Source organism: Macrobrachium nipponense, chromosome 6 (assembly GCF_015104395.2).
Source record: "Macrobrachium nipponense isolate FS-2020 chromosome 6, ASM1510439v2, whole genome shotgun sequence".
NCBI classification, from domain to species: Eukaryota; Metazoa; Arthropoda; class Malacostraca; order Decapoda; family Palaemonidae; genus Macrobrachium; species Macrobrachium nipponense.
Window position 1 is genome coordinate 25,665,011 of NC_061108.1, and position 6,256 is coordinate 25,671,266.

The 6,256-nt window shown below is 34.0% G+C and overlaps 1 pseudogene; it reads left to right on the forward strand.

Moving 5' to 3' along the window:
* The first annotated feature begins 1,472 nt into the window (after positions 1-1,472).
* Positions 1,473-6,256, forward strand: part of LOC135216467 (F-box/WD repeat-containing protein 7-like) — a 91,504-nt pseudogene continuing 86,720 nt past the window's right edge.

The following is a 6,256-nucleotide window of genomic DNA, read 5'->3' on the forward strand; positions in this document are numbered from 1 at the left end:
ATGTTTTTAATTAACCTCACCTCCACCTGCAGGAGATCTGAGGAAAATGAGAAGTGTAATGTCATCAAAATTGGATGACAAAACTTGTCATTCACCCCAATTATTACAAAAAGGTTTTTCAACCTGAATTCTTGCTGACCATATATATTAGTTCCTCAGAAGCTTATTTGCTTTATCGTTGAATATCAAAGCACGCATGAAAGAAACTATAAATGTTAGAGCAACGAAACTTTTGGAAAAGTAAAGCGGTTAAAAGAACTCTCTCTCTCTCTCTCTCTCTCTCTCTCTCTCTCTCTCCTCTCTCTCTCTCGCTCTAAATAATCTCCTCCACATCTCTCACACTTAAAAAAACAAGGATTTGTAAAGCACTTCTACCGAAGTCATAAAAATACAATAAACCAACGTATTGAACCTCTCTCTCTCTCTCTCTCTCTCTCTCTCTCTCTCTCTCTCTCTCTCTCTCTCTCTCTCCCCTGACGAGGTGGCTAAATAATGGGCATGTTGCTTTATAATCATCATCAATGCATCATTGATAATTACATACCCTCTCAGAGCAAAATGTTAATTGTAAAGATTTACGTTTTAAGATTAATAACAGTCAAATACAAAACCACGGAGACAGAGACGTAGGTCTAGGTTACGTGCCTGATAAACAAAAAACGTTAAATACATTACAATAGTGCTTGTTTTATTTTTATTCTACGGATTTCAGAAACCAAGTGTAAAATCAATAAATGCTGTTGTGCATAAACAGGAGATAGAAGTTCACAGAATCACTACGAATCAACTATTCATTTTTCCCCATTGTTTCACGTACCGCTGCGGAATATCATGGTTTCCCCTCTAAATGCGAGAAGGAATCCGACGGAAAGAACCCAAAGTGAGCCGTTACAAAACCACAATCAAGCGCTGAAGAACGAGGCAGCCAGCCACTAGGGCAGTCGTCTGACTGTTAATGTTCGCTATAAAAAGCAAACTACGACACCCGAATCAATACTATCTTTCATGAAATCCATGAAAAGTCATATAATTTAGATTTATTTTTTTCAAGAGGACATCATTTCAAGGATAAAAACTAATATTAGTTTTAGCATTAATATTCAAATATCTTACTTGCAAAACATTACCGAATGAAAAATTATGCTTCAATATTATTATTTTCAAAAATAAACTAAACGTTTACTGATTATCACGTTTGTATTCAACTTTATTGTCCCTCACTAATTCATCTAAAAAATCTACTCAGTAATAAAACCTCATCTACATCAGTAATCTGATAATTTTTCAATAAAATAGCATTTTAAAACCAGAGTGGTCACATTTTACCATTCAACAGCAAACCCTTGTAGTTCATTACTATTAACATTATTACCTGCGTTATTGTTCGTATGCTTTCGTTCATTGCTGCATGAATCCAGAACAATTAAATCCGCTATGCTCCTATCGTAACAAGTACGTTGACGCAAAGGAGCATGGCGTCTGAAAGTAGCTTCAGATCCCCTCCAATATACGAGAACAACACCCAAAAAGATATCTGGAACAAAGTCCTGGAACGAGGTCTTGAAGACTGCGCCATTTTCGCTCATGAAGAAAACGAAGCTTCCAAAACAGGACAGCGTGACATAAAGGCACCTCTACGGAATATGCAAGTTGAACGCTGTAAATTCAGTAGTATCACACAAACTGTCTCTCGGGGCGCAGACATTTAACTTGCAAATAAATGTAACGGAAGATGCTAGAAGAAGCAAACTTTGTGGGGGAAAGAGGAAAGGAAGCGACCACTTCCTGTGTTATATCAGGAGGACGAAGGTCTTGTGATGCTGCTGGGATCTAGACGGGAGAAAAATACTCTAGTAATTTGGAGAAAAAAAATATCTTCAGTAATTTCTATTAATGCAATTTTCTCTGAATTATGAGAAATATTCCTGTAAAACTGTCTTGTATTCTGATAACCTTACTTGATCAAATTTCAATTGTATTATGAAGATGTAGGTGACACCAAGTATTGTTCAATATTCACAATCACTCACTCCAGTTAAAGTTCAACATCATTTGCCACCTTTCGTCCATTCTCGCACTTATCACTCAACAGACCAGTATATATGTTCACCTGATGTTGTCCTTTGATAAATTACTATTTCTGTCTTTATCAATCTTTTTTTTTCTTTTTTTACTATACTTTTATTCAGCAATATGGTCATTTCAACAGATGCCACTATATTCAACTCAGTACTTGAGTATTCTCCATTTACTTGCACGTAAGTAAACCTCTTACTTTTTCGATTTGAATTTATACAGCTCCTTAATTTGAATTGTTTGTCAACTGTTTTTTTTTTAAATTTCCAATTAGACATAAATAAAAAATATAAAAAGCGATTCAATTACGCACATTTTTCGTGTTCCACAAAACAATTAGTGTCGCATATAAAAAATCGACAGACATATACTTCAGGTTTTTAATCAATAAGGAGGACGTCATTTACAAAATAATAATAATAATAATAATAATAATAATAATAATAATAATAATAATAATAATAATAATAATAATAATAATAATAATAATAATAATAATAATAAAAAATAAAAATAATAATAATAAATAAATACATAAATAAATAAATAAAAATAAACAAATAAATAAATATATAAATATGAAGGAAAGCTCCTTAACTAACCATTTTAATTTATTCAATCTAAACAAACTCTGGTTACACATCTGTGACAAATTTAATTGTTCTATGACAAAGCAACATTGCTTTGTGGTTCTTCTTTATTGCACTGGTTGCAAACCTTCTTTGGACAGCAAGAGTGCATTTTAGCTCAGCTAACCAAAGAATACAGAAAATATGAAAAATATTTGATAAAAAAATAAATGAAACTTCACAAGAACACAAAAACTAAACTAGACACGAAACTTTCTTATCCTTTTACAGAATAATTCTAGCATGTATAGTTAGGAAGCCACAAGTATTTCAAATGGCACCGTGACTTAAAGGACACCCTGTATATACTAATTCTAACTCTACTTACTTATTTCTCAATAGAAGAAATATTTAGGTAGAAAAACAATAGAGCAAACATGAACCTTCCACGGGACAGTGACACGAACCGACTGAATGGCTGTCAAATATGAATACACGAGAAAACATTTTCTTTGAAATACTTTTCCATTTAATTAATTTTTTTCTATACCTACAATGCAAAATTCAAAACCTTATACTTCTATACATTATATTAAGAGTTGAAATATAATGAGTGACAAGCAACCAGAGGAACTAACGCCTTGAAATATCTCACACTCCCTCACTAAGAGAACTTGACTCGAACCAAAGGAAATCAAGTTTCGAACTATTTCCGGGAAGAGGGAGATGGAGGAAGAAATGAGAGAGAGAGAGAGAGAGAGAGAGAGAGAGAGAGAGAGAGAGAGAGAGAGAAATATTGGAAATCTGTCAAAGTTCCACTGTGGATCGCAAAGTATAACAAACGTTGCTCTATTTATAACTCCATTAAAACTACTGAAATAAAAACAGTAACGACTGATACCATGTGTAGCAGCTCGAGGCTTTTATGTGGGTCAGAAAATAAAAGTTTCATGTCTATAAAATCAATCTCAAATGCGCTACTTATATGATAGAACAACGATTGTTGGTTGTATTAACATATTCATATTTCCTATCTGAGCTTCGTTTTTATTACCAGTGATTGTGATACGACTGAGCATCGCGAACTAATTGGATTAACGTTTATAATTCTAGTTTTCCTTTAATACTTAAATTGCAAATGCGGCTTTTTTTATTCTCATCCTAAATGAAAAAGTCCTTAAACGCAAGGCCCTCCTAAGAGGTATAACATTAAAGAAAAAACTATCATGACGTTTTCATTCTAGGTAATAACATACAGAGGCTGCTACACTAAATTCAGTCGCTTTTCTTCAATAAACTCAAGCATAATTCCGAGCGTCGACTTTTTATTTATTCTAATGAACATGGAGTGAAATAATGAACTATTTACTGTATGCCACGTCACGTCGTGAAATTAAACTTCCCTCAAATTTTAACTATCAGATCTGCAATGAAATACGTGAAGGATAAGAAGAACATAAATCGAAATCGGGAAACTGCTCCCAGGAAAACATTACAGTGATCATTTACACTTCCATCTTGTGGTTTCAGTAGTTCTACATATCATCTCTAAATAACTATACCACTACATTAACAAACTTGTCGTCCCACAAAGACTTTAATTCAGTGAAGTTAATAGACGGATTTGTTCACCAACGAGGAATATCAATAAACATACTTCCATTCTTCTAACAGTAATACGACTAATTTTTTCCCATTATCAGGTGATAACGAATACTAAAACCTATGAATTATTGAACTTTCTTTCATTAAAAGTTGCAAACATGCATTGCAACTACACACGAGCACACTGGTGCCGTATTGAAAGCATGTAAGTAAGACACACTGGCACTTCCATCTCTTGACTTTAAAACCCGCTATGCTTCCAAAGCGGTTTGTTTACTTGTCCCAAAATCCATTCAAAATCCATTTCGACTTCTCTAAGACTCAAAGTTTCTCGGAAGAACAATAAGTCTTCTTCGGTCTTCCGTGACACACATTCAGCGTGAATGCTGTCTGGCTGAGCATTTCTCTCTCTCTCTCTCTCTCTCTCTCTCTCTCTCTCTCTCTCTCTCTCTCCTGTCTTCACTTTGCGTCCTTTCGCACGTATGAATGGAACCACGGCATTTCGTTAATGCTTCCAGTAGCGACTACAATTTACTTTCATTCACGTATATAACTAAGCAAGGCCAAAAAAAACAAATAAGACAAGATCTGATGCATCTCTCTTCGATGACTTCAACATCTCGAATTATTTTGGTTGTCTTTAGCTGATAACTAATATAGCTGGAATTCCGAGAATCCAATCTCCGCAGGACACGGAAACCAGTAGCTACCTCTGTTGCAATTAATTTATTAAAATACCAACATATTTAAAACATCTGGAGTAGTTTTCATTCCATGTGAGAAGATTTTCCTTTGTAGAGAATTCCTTGAAAGGACAAATGTAACATTCGAAGCAGCAGTTCCCTTCCGAGATTGTGCGGTTTAGAGTGTAAGATACACGTTATATAAGCACTAAGCTACAAGTGTCCTTTCATGTCGAATTCGCTCTACCTCGGAATTAATATATTTTCATAATATATGTCAACCGAAGGGATATTTTTTTAGTTGATAAGAAGTTCGTCGGCTCATGGGCTCGAACCATGGAACCAAGAATTCGGGATATACAGTGAGTGACGCGAGATAGCCTTGTGGGTAAAGCGCGTCACTGTACGTACTGAATTCTTGGTTCAGTGGTTATAGCCCATGAGCCGGAGAATTTTTTATCAACTAAAAAGTTCCCCTTCGCTTAACATATATATGAAAATATATTAATTCCGAGGTAGAGCGAGTTAAGATAGTAAAGGACATTAAATTTTGTATCTTAATGCGTGTAGTATATGAATCACGGTGATGTGATAAAAGTCAAGTTATAAATATAAATGCCACGGTAAGAAGTACTGACATAATCTATGAAAAAAAGAGCAGAAAGTCTTTCACCGACCCAGAACCTGATTAACCTTTCCTCTCAGAAAATAAGATAATCGGATTTCGTTCTACAGAAAAGATGCTACAAAAATTACTAACATTTTCTCTCTCTCTCTCTCTCTCTCTCTCTCACGCGCACACACACGCACGCACACATTTTACATATATATTATCAAAGAAAGCAGTAAATGACTCGTACGTCTAGAAAAAGTACAACCGGTTTTCCCAGAAGAGCTTTAAAACAATGTTCCCTAAGTATTCGAAAAATCTTTAATTTTAATAGTGACAATAAAGGCCGCTCTCAAAATTCCAACGTACTTAGGTCTTACAATGCAAACCATAAAACGACGAAGGGATCTTTTGCAAATGACGGATGAGTTCCTGATTCAAAATCTGTGGTATTTGGATATAACAACGAGACGATGCTACGGTGTTTGCATTACTGTTTTTCCTTAAGTTCAGGCAAATATGAAAAAAAATATACAACAAATATGGATATGAATATAATAAATACAGTTTTGACATAAATCCACATACAAAGATACACACACACACATATATATATATATATACATATATATATATATATATATATATATATATATATATATATATATATATATATATATATATATATATATATATATATATATATTCATATA